Source organism: Oryctolagus cuniculus, chromosome 16 (genome assembly GCF_051225735.1).
Source record: "Oryctolagus cuniculus isolate XC-2025 breed Fujian yellow rabbit chromosome 16, ASM5122573v1, whole genome shotgun sequence".
Lineage (NCBI taxonomy): Eukaryota > Metazoa > Chordata > Mammalia > Lagomorpha > Leporidae > Oryctolagus > Oryctolagus cuniculus.
This window is the reverse complement of record NC_142882.1, coordinates 2,014,064-2,027,863: the sequence shown is the minus strand read 5'-3', so window position 1 is coordinate 2,027,863 and position 13,800 is coordinate 2,014,064.

The window sequence follows — 13,800 nt, the reverse complement described above, 5'->3', positions numbered from 1 at the left end:
ATAAAAGTCTGGCACCTGCCCAAAGCTGGGCTGGAGGTTTTCATTTTGGTCCCCAAAGAGTCTCTACACTTGGATCAATTCCCGCCCCGTCCCCGCGTGTCCAGGTGGCTCCAAAACTCCCCAGTTAGTGCTGTGGCTGGATCAGGGAACAGGAAGCCGGGAGCTGCTGTTTGAGGGGAGACAGAGACTACCAGATCCACGTAGGAAACCTGAGGTTGCGTGAACGGAGGGCGCAGAGGAGTCTGGGCCAGAGGCGGGGCCCAAACTGCACCTTTTTTTAAAAAAGATTTATTTATGCATTTAAAAGACAGAGTGACAGACAAGGAGAGAGAGAGGGAGAGAGAGGGAGATAGAGAGAGAGAAGGAGGGAGAGAGACAGGGAGAGAGGGGGAGAGAGAAGGAGGGAGAGGGAGAGAGAGAGAGAGGGAGACAGGGAGAGAGGGGGAGATAGAGAAGGAGGGAGAGGAAGAGAGGGAGAGGGAGAGAGGGAGAAGGAGGGAGAGGGAGAGAGGGGGAGAGAGAAGGAGGGAGAGGGAGAGAGAGAGAGAAGGAGGGAGACAGGGAGAGAGGGGAGAGAGAGAAAGAGGGAGAGGGAGAGGGAGAGAGGGAGAGAGAGAGAGAAGGAGGGAGACAGGGAGAGGGGGGAGAGAGCGAGCAGGGAGAATCGTCCATCTGCTGGTTCGCTCCCCAAGTCTGAGCCGGGATCAGCTTCCTGATTTTCTGCCCCAATGCTTGAGGCTCCAAGACGGCCTGGCACAGCCCGAGAAGTAGCGCCCGGGCCTTGCGAGGTCCCTGTTGCTTTCTGAGATTCAGTCCACTGACGGGCCCAGCACACTTTTATCCCACCGGGCCCTGGGGGTGGGGGAACACACGCGAGTGCTTGCATAACCGACTTGGGCTTTAGGGATGAGGCAGTGAAGTTGGCCAGGACTTGGTGCTGGCGACAACACAGGGGCTCCTGCCCCACCGTGGGGCCTGTCGGGGGGGGGAGCTTCCAGAACACCACCCAGAATCCATCAAGGTGGTAACAGCCAAACTGAGGGCGGCGTCCTGCAACGGGGAAGAGTGCAGGCAGGGGCAGGGGTGTGGGTGCCGAGGCCTGGGAGTGCTGACAGAGTGGGCCCCTGCAGGGTCACGGTCGAGGTCCCGGCCCACAGGCGCCCACCTGAGAACCCGATCTCTCCTGGACGCCGCCTCCCACTTGGGGGCCAGCTCCGGCTTGGCAGACCCAGAGGAGCAGAGGGGAGCAGAGGGGAGCAGACGGGGACGCTGCCCGCGGCTGGGCTGAGTTTCTTTCCCTGTTTTTTTTTTGTTTGTTTGTTTGTTTGTTTTGTTTTTTTTTTAATAATATTTTGGGTGATGTTGTGACATAGCAGGTACAGCCGCCGCCTGTGATGCCGGGTCGAGTCCCGGCTGCTCCGCTTCCAATCCAGCTCCCTGCTGATGTGCGGGGGGTGGGGGGGGCAGTGGGTGCCGGCTCCAGTGTCTGGGTCCTAGATCCCCACGTGGGAGACTTGGAGGGAGTTCCTGGCTCCTGGCAGCCCTGACATTTGGGGAATGAACCAGCGGATGGAAGATCTCTCTCTCTCTCTCTCTCTCTCTCTCTCTCTCTCTCCCTCTCTCCCTCCCTCCCTCCCTCCTTCCCTCCCTCCTCCCTCTCCCTCTCCCCCCCTCTCCCTCCCTCTTCTTCCTCTCTCTCTCCCTCCCTCTCTCCCTCCCTCCCTCTCTCTCTCTTTCCCTCTCTCTCCCTGCCTCCCTCCCTCCCTCCTCCCTCTCCCCCCTTCCTCCCTCCCTCTCTCTCCCCTTCTCTCTCTCAAATACATAGAATAAGTCTTTTTTAAAGAAAGGTTTGCATAGCCAGGTGTATGGAGGCAGTTTACACGCACAGCAATGTTCAAGACCTCGGGTACAATCCTCTGTAGACATTGGCAAACCCACAGCGCCGTCCTCGAAGGGCAGAATGGCTCCACCGCCCCCAGGTTGCCCCGTGCCCCCACCCCTCGCCCTGCGCACCTGCTGGCCTGGCCCCCGAGCCCGCGGCTCCACACGTCCCGGAAACCCCTGCAAAGCAAGTGTGCAGCGCGCGGCTTCCCGCGCCTGGCTGTGACCCGTCCACGTGGCCGAGCGCCGTGGACTCAGCTGCCGTGGACCACGAGGCCGTACTCCGCGGTGTGGAAGGACCACGGCGGCTCAGACGTGCGATTGGTCAGGGACGTTGGGTTCAGGAACGGCCACAGCGCTTGGCGCTTACTAACGAGGCCACGACAGAGCTGCGCCCACGGGCGTTTGCATGGGCATGCGACCCCACGCCCCTGACGGGCCTGTGCCATTCTGCATTGCTCCTTAAATTTTCTTTTTTTTTATTTGAGAGACGGAGTGAGAGGCGAGACAGAGACAGAGAGCTCCCCCCACCAGCACCACCACCGCGCACCCAAGGGCCTCCGGTGGCAGGGACGGGGCTTGGCTGGAGCCTGGGACGCGGGAGCTCCTTCCAGGTCCCCCAGGCGCGGGACGGGGGCCCAAGCCCTTGAGCCATCACCTGCTGCCCCCCGGGCGCACCAGCAGCCGCGACTCTGACGTGGGTGCCGGCCTCCCAGCCTCCACCACACAGGCCCCAGGAGCCAGGGTCCCTCAGCCACCTGAGGAGTGCGCAACTTCCTCACCCTCGCCCCTCCCCCGCTCCTGCCCGCCTTGGGTCTGGGGGCCACTCCAACAGGGCTGGCCGCTCCCCCCTTGTAAGACCCTGGGATTCCATTCCGCCTTCTGGAACACCCCGAGCGGGCGGTTCTTGTTCGCTTGTTTTGTTTTTCTCTTGCTGGGACTCGGAGCTTCGCGGACAGGGCCCCCCCACCTCGACCTCGCTGTCTCCGCCTCGGTCCGCAGGGTCCCTGGAGACCGGGACGGGGAGCTGGGGTTGCCGCAAATCTCGCGTGAGGACTAACGAGCCAGGCGCGAGCGCTAATTAACAGCTCCCCGCCGCGGGACCGAGAGGGACCAGTGAGGACGAGCGGGGCGGGGGGGGGGGGCACGCGCGCCGTTGCCATAGCGACTGCCCCGCCCCGCCCCCCGCCCTGGCGAGGCGGGAGGACACAGATGGTGGCCTCCGCAGGCCCCGCTGTCCCCACCTGCGAGGACAGTTTCCAGGGTCCTCAGGATTAAGGGGGCCGGGCTCCTCCGCGTGGGCCCGAAACCTGAGCCCGCGGCGCGCCGGGGAGATTAGCAGAGGCGCGGGGGCCCAGCACCGCGAGGCACCGCGCACAGCCCGGACCACACGCAGGCCGCCCTGCGCCAGAGACCCCCGGGCGCGCCCAAGGAAGCTCCCCCGCCCGCTGGACCCCTGCGGGCCTCAGGGCCCGGAGCCCCCGGCCTGAGCGGCTGCTCTGAGCGCGTCTGGGAGGCAGCGGTGACGCCCACATCCCTGGGCCCTGCACCCGCGTGGGAGACCCGGATGAGTTCCTGGCTCCTGGCCTCAGCCTGGCCCGGCCCTGGCTGTCGTGGCCACCTGGGGAGCGACCCAGCAGAAGGAGGACCCCTCTCTGTCCCCCCCCCCCGTTACTCTGCCTTTCAAATAAATAAGTAAATCTTCTGTAACAAATCCTGGCCATGTCGGCCATCGTGGCCTCCCCCAGGCTGATGAGTGAATGGATGACCTCACTGTGCTGCCGCGGCCGACAGCACCTGGTGGAGCCCATTTCTGGGATGCGCACATGGAGGCTCAGAGAGGGGGAGATGTTCTCCCCAGGGGCCCCGGGGGGGGCTATGGAGGGACCCCCTCCTATCACAGAGGGCAGGGAGGGCGGCCACCTCTGGCCCTGGCCACAACTCCGCCTCCCTGCCCCTCCCCCAGAGAGAAAGAGAGACAGAGACAGAGAGAGACAGACAGAGAGACAGAGAGACAGAGACACAGAGAGACCAGAGAGACACAGAGAGACAGAGACACAGAGACACAGAGAGACAGAGACACAGAGAGACACAGAGACACAGAGAGAGAGACAGAGACAGAGAGACACAGAGAGAGACAGAGAGACCAGAGAGACAGAGAGAGACAGAGAGGTCTTCCATCCGCTGGGTCACTCCCCAGATGCCCACGATGGCGGGGCTGGACCCAGACCTCCCACGGACATGGCCAGGACCCAGCCACCTGCGCCCTCATGGCTGCCCCCCGGGTCCTGCCCTGGCTGGAGTCAGGAGCCTTGACCAGCATCCTAGTGGCTCAACCGCACGCCCACCCTCGTGGGAATCCTCCCAGGCTGCCCCTGGCCGTGACTGGGTGGATGTGCCCCTCCCCCAGGCCGTCCTGAGCGCGCCCCCCCCCGCCCCCGCTTCGCTGCTGGTCGACGACCTTCACGGTGTCCTTCCGAGAAATCCGCTCTCTGCCAAAACGACAACGCCGGCTGGCATTTGGCGCCCCTGCTCCGTGCCAGCTCCGTCTGCCCCACCTGACACTCGCATTCGGTCCCCAAGGCCTCTGCTCTGCGCCCCATTTCTGGGACAGAAGCAGGCGGACACAGAGAGGTCGGGACGCTTGCCTGAGCTCACACAGCAGCCTCGGAACGCAGGGCCCTCGCTTGCGGCCACGTTCTCGGGTTGGTCTCCAGCTCCCCGCGGGACCAACGGCGGCTCCTGCAGCCCCGCCTCCCCCCACCCGCGGGTCCTGGGCTGACCTCACCTTGGGAACACAAAGTCCCCAGTGCTGCCCTCCCCCACTGCTGTCCCAGTGCAGGAGCCATCATGGGAAACCCTAGACGACGCCCACAAAGGGCCCGCTGACCACGGAGATCCCAGGCCACTGCCCGTGGTCAGCGGCAGAGTTTTGTCTTTGGAGCCTGTGTGTTCACACCCAGTACACAGTAGGTGCTCTTGACCGTGTCAGAAATCAAGGAGGGATTGTCGGTCTGGGCTTGGGCTCCACACGCGGCCTCTCCCAGCTGCTGCTGATTAAGCGCCTACTGAATGCTCCCTATGCAGCCCCTGGATAGAGCCTCAGGACTCCGCCCACTCGTGTTCTGACCCTGCTGTTTGTCCCAGAGAGACCCCCCGCGGTCACACCGCTGCCGTCGGCCGGGTCCGCCCAGGGCCAAGCCTCTCCGTCCACCTCCCTCAAAAGCCGGACCTCCTTGTTGCTGTCCGAGGAGAAACTGAGGCAGGCCCTCGACCGCTGCGGGGCCATTCGCGCTGGCTTGGGCGAGCCGGAGGGGGCGGCTCTGTGTTTGCGGAGGTTAACCGGGGAGGGGCGGGGCATGCGCTCCGCACAGCAAACAGCCACGGAACTGTTCTGCGAAATCCATCAACACCCAAACCCGCAACCAAGCTGGAGGCCAGGGTTCCCCACCCCCGCCCCGCCCCGCCCCGCCCCGCAAATACTCCGAGCCCCGCCCCCGCAGCAGGTGCACACAGCAGGCGCCTACTGAGCGCTTTGCTTCCCGGGCCTGCCTGCACGGGCCGGCGGGGCCTGCCCAGCCCCCGCGCGCCCGGGCGCTTTCCCACCGCAATTACGGTAATTAGCTCCGAGCCGCGCGCCGCGCGGGGACCAGGCGGGAGGCGGACTTTGGCCCGGGCTGACCCGCTTCCCGGCGCGGCCTCGGATTGGTCTGCGCCGGGCACGTGACGCGCGCCGCGGACTTGTTGCTGGGCATCCCGGCGTTGCCCGGGCAACGGCCGCCGCGCGTGCTCTCGCCGCCGCGCAGGGGGAAGTGGCTGCGCCGGGGGTCTCCGAAGGCGCCGAGGGGGGATGGCGAGGGCCAGGCGAGCGCTGGCTCCCTGCAGGCCCCGGCGCCCCTCCCCACGTCACCCCAGTCCCACGGCCTGGACCTCCACGTGGGGGAACACAGCGGGGTCAGGGCACGCGTGACAGGCACGTGTCAGTGGGCAGCAGCAGGGGACAGCCCGGGCGCGCGCGGGCCCTGGAAGCCCACCAGGCCGCGAGCTGACGGCTCCCCGTGTCCCCCCGCCCCACGCCATCCTCACCACCACGGCGGCCCCGGGGCCTGGCCACACTGCAGGTGCCGGCAGAGGCTGAGCTGGGCCCCGAGGATGGACCGACCCGTGAAACAGGTGTGGGTGTTCTGCCCATTTCACAGATGGGGAAACTGAGGCTGGGGGCAGGGGCCAAGTCAGGTATCCGTTATCTAAGCTCCAAGTTCAGATTCTTCTAAAAAGTTATTAGAGAGAGAGAGAGAGAGAGAGAGCAAGCGCGCGCTCCCATCGCGGGTTCGCTCCCAGATGCCCACAACGAGGCCCAGAGCCAGGAGCTGCGTCCAGGTCTCCCACGCCAGGTACTGAGCCCCAGCCCTTGGGCTGCCTGCCAGGGCGTGCGGGGACCGGGAGCCGGTGCCCCTGAGGTGTGAGGGGGGCTCCTGGCCCGAGCCTCCCCTGTTGGCTCGAACCCCAGCCCCTGGGGCTCTGGTGGAGTCCTGGGACCCCTCGCACCCCACCCCTTCACCCGGCAACCGCGGATCCCTGGGACCTCTGGAGGGCCCGAGCAGTCCACATCGGCTTGGAGAAGGCGCCACGGAGAGCTGTGGGACCCTGTCGCCCGGCTGTAGCCCCTGCCCCTCGTGTGGTTGGGGAGGGGCTGGGCGCCAGCCTGCTCCCTTGCATAACCAAGGCGCAGCACACGCACGAAACTGGACGTGGGTTCTGCGTCGTCATCCGGGGCCTTATCCATATTTCAATTTTGCCATCTGCTTCTGTGACGTCCTTTGTAACTCTTTTTTTGTTTGTTTGTAATTTGGAATTTTTTTTTAAAAAAAAGCCCTTAGTTTTAAAAAGTTTTCGATTGTTTGAAAGGCAGAGAGAAAGAGAGAGAGAGAGAGAGAGAGAGAGAGAGAGAGAGAGAGAGAGAGAGGGGCAGGGCTCCCGTCTGCTGGGTCACTCCCCAGATGCCCACAACGGCCAGGCTGGAGCTGGGAGCGCCATCCGGGTCTCCCATGTAGTGCAGGGGCCCAGCACCGCCACCCCCCCGGGGTGCGCATCAACGGGAAGCTGGGACAGGACCCCCGAGGGGTGGCCTCACCCGTGCGCCACAGCACCGGCCCAGACGGCGGCTTTGCAGGGCGGCTGTGAGTGACACGGTGACAACCAGGAGACGGAGAGGCGCCAGGGGATTTGGGGCTTCCCTTCTCGTTTTAAAAACAGGTTGGCTTTCGTTGGACACGGGGTGTCTGTGCGTGGGGGTGGGGCTCTGTGTGACCCCTCCGTGCGGGGCCACGGTCAGCAGGGAGCCAGCACACCCGCCCGTCAGCCAGCCCAGACACCGACCCCACCGTCCTTTGTGTTGGGAGCTTTGGACACGGTCTCTTCCTGCTCTTTGAAGTGTCCGATTAGATGCTGTCGGCCGTCTGAGCCTCTCTGAGCCCCCGGCCGGTCCCACCAGTGTAAGATTTCCCACCACGTCCTGGTCATAAGCCCTGCCGGCCCCGGGGCGCACCTGCCAGTCTGGGTGTCCCTGTGGCCAGCTGGAGACGTGCGGCTCAGGTTTCAGCTCCCTCCGCTTGCCGGGAGGGGCCACAAGGGAGGGAGGCCTCGCAGAGGATGGCTGAGTGTGATGGCGCCTGTGTCACTCTTGTCCCCCCTTGAGTGGCCCCCGGCGCACCTGTGACGCCGAGGCCTGGGGGCTGGGGGCTGGGGATGCTCTTCCGGTTTGGATTTGATTGCCTCACACTCGTTTTCATTCTTCCCAGCAGCATTTATTAGGCACCATCTGCATGCTAGGCTCTGGTATCTCAGCAGGAACCGGCCCGAGGCACCGTCCTGGGGTCAGAAGTCCCCCCAAGGCCAGAACCCCGGGCTGTTGTGTCTTTGTTTGCATTGGCAGAGAGGAAGAGGAAGAGGAAGAGCCCCAGGGCGGGCCAGGCTGAAGCCAGGAGCTGGGAGCTCCATCCGGGTCTCCCACGTGGGTGCAGGGCCCAGAACATGGGCCACCACGGCCTCCTCCCAGTCTGCACGCTAGGATGCCGGAGTCAGGCGCTGGAGCTGGGCCATGGGGGCTGCGGCCGGCCTGCCCAGCGAGCCCTGGTCCATGCTTACCCCAGCGGCCAAGGACGGAGGCCGCGTCTCCGCCCACAGGCAGCTCCAACTCAGCAGGCCAGGTCCCCCCACCGCCCCAGCTCCCCCACCGCCCAGGTCCCCCCACCGCCCAGGTCCCCCACCGCCCAGGTACCCCCACGGAACATGTCCCCCCACAGCCCAGGGCCCCCCACGGCCCAGCTCCCCCCACTGCCCAGCTCCCCCCACCGCCCAGGTCCCCCCACCGCCCAGGTCCCCCACCGCCCAGGTCCCCCACCGCTCAGGTCCCCCCACCGCCCAGGTCCCCCCACGGCCAGGTCCCCCCACCGCCCAGCTCCCCCCAAAGCCCAGCTCCCCCCACGGCCCAGGTCCCCCCACCGCCCAGGTCCCCCACAGCCCAGGTCCCCCCCACGGCCAGGTCCCCCCACCGCCCAGGTCCCCCACAGCCCAGGTCCCCCCACGGCCAGGTCCCCCTACAGCCCAGGTCCCCCCACCGCCCAGGTCCCCCCACGGCCCAGCTCCCCCCACGGCCTTCGTTTCCATTTTCAAAGGAGAATTGTCGGGTGGGCACTGGGCACAGCATGGCACCAACCACCATCCCGCATCAGGGGGTCTGGGTCCTGTCCCGGCTGCTCCACTTCCCATCCAGCTCCCTGCTGACGGCCTGGGAAAGCAGCCATGACGGCTCGGGGTGCTGGGGCCCCCGCCACCTGCGTGGGAGACCCCGATGGAGCTCCTGGCTTCCGGTGTGGCCCAGACGGTCACTTGGGAGGAAGCAGCGGATGGAAGATCTCTGTGTCTCTGTGCCTTTCAACTAAATCAATGATTTAGTTGAAAGGCAGAGTTACAGAGAGGCAGGGAGGGGGGAGAGAGAGAGAGAGAGAGAGAGAGAGAGAGAGAGAGAGAGAGGTCTTCCATCCAATGGTTCACTGCTCGACTAGTCACAATGGCCGGAACTGGGCCAGATGAAAGCCAGGAGCCAGGAGCTTCTTCCAGGTCTCCCACGCAGGTGCAGGGGCCCAAGGACCTGGGCCATCGTCCACTGCTCTCCCAGGCCACAGCAGAGAGCTGGATGGGAAGTGGAGCAGCCGGGAGACAGGGAGACGCAACCGTGTGTGCAGAGGCACTGAGGCACAGGGCAGCGTAGCCCAGGCCGGAGAGGGGCAAAGGCTGGGGGCGTGGCTGACAGGCCCAGGCTCTGATGCCGGGCGGGGCGTGCGGAGATGGATTCGCGGCGGGAACAGAGGAGGGGGTAAGAAGCGGCCCCCCACCCCACCCCCGGCCCAGTCCCGGGCGGGCTTGGAGAGGGATGGGTGGCGAGTTTGGGTTTGGATGCGCTCAGGTCAGGGCTGAGGGGCAGAGCGGCAGAGCTGAGAAGACGAACTCGGGCCGGGCCGGGGTCTGCAGAGGCAGGGGGAGGGGGCGCAGAGCCCTGGGCGGGACCACATTCCGGGCCTCAAAGGCAGGCAGCGGGGAGGGAGGCGGCAGGCAGTGTCGCTCCCGAAACCAGGGAGACCACGTGTGGGGGCGGGGACGCCAAGGGTCCTGCTCGGGGCGGATTTTTCCAGCACGGGTTACGCACTGGGCATGCGTGCGGGGTGCGTGTTCACACGCGTGTGTGCCGCTCTGGTGGTGGGCGGTGCCCACAGCAGGTGCAATGGCTCTGCTGGATGTGTGCAAACACGCGTGTGGACGTGCGTGCCACGCGTGTCACAGCCGCCTCTGCCTCCTTCCGAGCGGTCCTCGGCGTGTGGGGCATGCGTGTTTGGGTGACTGTGTGTGCGACAGCGTGTGTGACAGCGTGTGCTTTCCCAGGGCGTCCGTGTGCACGTGCGTCTGTCCCTTCACGTGTACCGTGTGTTTGCCATCTGTGGGTGTGACCATGCCTGCATTTTTGCAAGTATTTGGGGTTTTTTCTTAATCTGTTTATTCCAGCCAGAAGGGGGGAGAGAGAGAGAGAGAGAGACAAAGGGAGAGAGAGGGGAAGGGAGAGAGGGAGGGAGGGAGGGAGGGAGAGGGGTCCCACCATCGGCTGGTTCACTCCCCAAATGCCTAATGGCCAAGGCTGGTCCTGGCTGAATCCAGGAGCCAGGAGCTGCATCTGGGTCTCGCACGTGGGTGCAGGGGCCCGAGCATGGGGCCCTCACGGCTGCCTCCCCGGCGCCGCAGCCGGGAGCCCGATCAGGAGCGGAGCGGCCGGGACTGGACCCGGTCCTCCCGGGCACGTGGGTGTCGCAGGCGGCGTCTTCAACCGCTGTGCCCAGCGCCGGCCCTGATGGGTTTTGCTTCTGTGTCTTTAAATACGATTTTACCTGGGAACAGGGCAGGTGCCTGCGGCTCCCCGGGTGGGGGTGGGGGAGGGACCGGGCAGGTGTGCTGGTGTTAACATGCAGGCGGCCGCCCGCTGACCCCGGAGCGGGGCTGGCGATGTGCAGCCAGCGGAGGCCCCGGGCTGCCCGGCGCACGTGTGGGCTCCGCCGCGCAGGCGCAGGCGAGGAAATTTAATCAGGATCCAGCCGGCGTCTGCTCTGACCACCTGCCGCCACCGCCGGCGCCCCAGGCCCAGGGCCCAGGGTCGGGAGGGAGGCAGATGTGGGAGATGCAGAGAGCGAGAGAGCGAGGGGGGGGGGAGGGAGAGCGAGAGTGAGAAGGGGGGGAGAGAGGGAGAGAGAGAGAGGGAGGGAGCGCCAGGTGGGGCAGGTAGCAGAGTGGGGGGGGCAGACAGAGACACAGAAGGCCGGACGCGGAGATGGAGAGAGGCCGAGACGCGGGGGAGAGACAGGGTCCCGGGTCAGCCCCGGCAGCTGGCAGGGCAGCCAGGCGGGGCCCGAGGGTCTGAGCCCAGCCGCTCTGAGCTCCCTTCCCAGCACAGGGTCCTCGGGGAACCCAGGGCACGAGGGGGCACTGACGGGAGGTTGACAGGATGGGGCCCCCGCAAATCCCAGCCCGCCACGGAGTCCCGGCTGCTCCACTTCCGATCCAGCTCCCTGCTGTGGCCTGGGAAAGCAGCAGCAGACGGCCCAGGTACTGGGCCCCTGCACCCGCGTGGGAGACCTGGAAGAAGCTCCTGGCTCCTGGCTTCAGCCTGGCCCCAACCCAGGGGGTTGTTCATGGTTGACCCATCGAGCTGTGTGTCCAAGCAAATGGACAGATTTGATTGGTTCATTCATTCACTATCCCTTTATATATATAAAAAAAAGATTGGTCCACTTATGTTGAAAGCCAGAGTTACAGAGAGAGAGGGAGAGACACAGAGACAGGGGGAGATTGTCCACCTGCTGGTTCACTCCGACCCCAGATGGCCTCAAGGGTCAGGCAGGAGCCAGGAGCTCCATCCGGGTCTCCCACGTGGGTGCAGGGGCCCAGGCACTCGGGCCATCCTCCACTGCTTTTCCAGGTGCATTTAGGGGGGGGAGCTGGATCGGAAGTGGAGCAGCCGGGACTCGAACCAGCGCCCGACACAGGATCCCAGGATTACAAGCTGCGGCTTAACCCACTGTGCCAGGACACCGGCCCCAGATCTTAGCTGTAAATCCAACTGACTGTGAGGAATTTCAAACCGCACAGAGGCGGGGGGGTGGGGGGAATGGTGGGGTGTCACGTGCCCCTGGCGCCCGTCTTCATCCTATGCGATTCCCAGAGCTCAGGTTTCAGTCACAAGTCTATAATTTAAGGACTCTTAAAAATCCACAGTTTCAGCGTCACCTGCGGGGGGGGGCAGGCGGCCTGGGGGGCCCACATACAGCAGCCCAGGAGCGACCCGCCGGCGGGAGCTTGGATAGGCGGGCGCCGAGGTGCGGGTGCGGCTCTGCCGGTGCACCAGCTCCCTGCGCATGCGCATTGCACCCTGGGAGGCGGCAGCGAGGGATCAGGTGCGGGGGGGGGGGCCTGCACCTGCGTGGGAGACCCGGATGGAGCTCCCGGCTCCTGGCTTCCGCCTGGCCCAGCCCTAGCTGCTGTGGCCATCTGGGGAGTGACCCAGCGGATGGACGATCTCTCTCTCTCTCTCCTTCTCTCTCTCTCTCTCTCTCTCTCTCTCTCTCTCTCTCTCTCTCTCTCTCTCCTCTCTCTCATCAAACAGAAAATCCTTACCTGCAGCGAGGCTGGCAGGAGGCTTGCGCACGCGCGCGCATAGCTGTGTGTGCTCGTGGGTGGGTGTGCGCCGGTGTCTCTGCGCGTGTATCCGTGTGTGAGCGCCCGCATCTGCGGGACCCGCGTGTGTCTTCCCGTGCGTACTGTGCGCGCCCGTGCCTGTCTCTCTTACCCTACAAGGTCTCCCAGCCTCTCCCCCCCAGGGTCTCCCAGCCTCTCCCCCCCAGGGTCTCCCAGTCCCCCCCCAGGGTCTCCCAGTCTCTCCCCCCACCCAGGGTCTCCCAGCTTCTCCCCCCCAGGGTCTCCCAGTCCCCCCCCAGGGTCTCCCAGTCCCCCTCCAGGGTCTCCCAGTCTCCCCCCTCCAGGGTCTCCCAGTCCCCCCGCACCCAGGGTCTCCCAGTCCCCCCGCACCCAGGGTCTCCTAGCCTCCCCTCACCCAGGGTCTCCCAGTCTCCCCCACCCAGGGTCTCCCAGCCTCCTCCCCCCAGGGTCTCCCAGTCTCCCCCACCCAGGGTCTCCTAGCCTCCCCCCGCCCAGGGTCTCCCAGTCCCCCCACCCAGGGTCTCCAGCCTCCCTCCACCCAGGGTCTCCCAGCCTCCCTCCACCCAGGGTCTCCCAGTCTCCCCCCCCTCCAGGGTCTCCCAGTCTCTCCCCCCACCCAGGGTCTCCCAGTCTCCCCCTCCAGGGTCTCCCAGTCTCTCCCCCGACCGGGGTCTCCCAGTCCCCCCCCACCGGGGTCTCCCAGCCTCCCCGCACCCAGGGTCTCCCAGCCTCCCCCCACCGGGGTCTCCCAGCCTCCCCGCACCGGGGTCTCCGCGTCTCCCATCTCTCTTCTGCGGGTGCTGTGCGCACAGCGTAGCTCCTGCACATGGCTGCTCCACGTGACGCCTGTCACTCACTTGTCACGGTGCAGGGGGCACAGCGCTGCCTTAGCGCAGGGTCCCCACGGCCACGTCACGAGAAGGCCTGGCCCAACCCCAAGCTGGGGGGGGGATGGATGGGACCCCTCCCTCCCTAAAGCCCCAAGAGCCAGGGTCTCTCGGCTGGGCCCAGGCCCCAGAGCAGGGCACTGGGGAGGGGAGTGAGCTCCAAGGTGCTGGAGTTAAGTCAAAGAGGGGAGAAGGAGAGGGCACCCAGGACTGGGCGAACCCCAGCAGGGGCCTTGGGCAATCCTGCAGGGCTTCCTGGAGGCGTGGCCAGCGTTCTCCCTCGAAGGGCTGGTGCCCCGCCCACCTCCCCAGTACAGGGGTGGCCGGAGCTGGGACCCCCTCCCGAGGCCGGAGGGGGTGAGGCTGTGAGAAGCAGGACCCTGCCCCCTCTGGGGCTCTGGGGGGCTGCGTATCCATGGCCCCCACCGTGGCTCAGCACTGTCCACACCAGCCTCCTGCCTCCCCTTCCCCAGCTGCCGGCCCGGCCCCCTGCTGTCTCTAATTGGTGTCCCTGAGCTGACTGTACCGGGCTCAGACAGCCCTGCAAGGTGCTGGTGCCTCCCCTACCCCCCCCCCAGATCCCGCCTCCCTGCCTGGCTCCTTGGGGGGGGCATTGCCTCCAGGCAGCCCCCCCCCCCCGCCACCCCCTCCCCGTCTCCAGGGCCACCGCTGGCTGGCTCTGCAGACAATGCCTGTGCCCACTCCTGGTCGTGGAGGACGCCCTGCACATGTAGATCAGCCCCTCCTCTGGTCTGCGTCCCAGCCCCGCCCC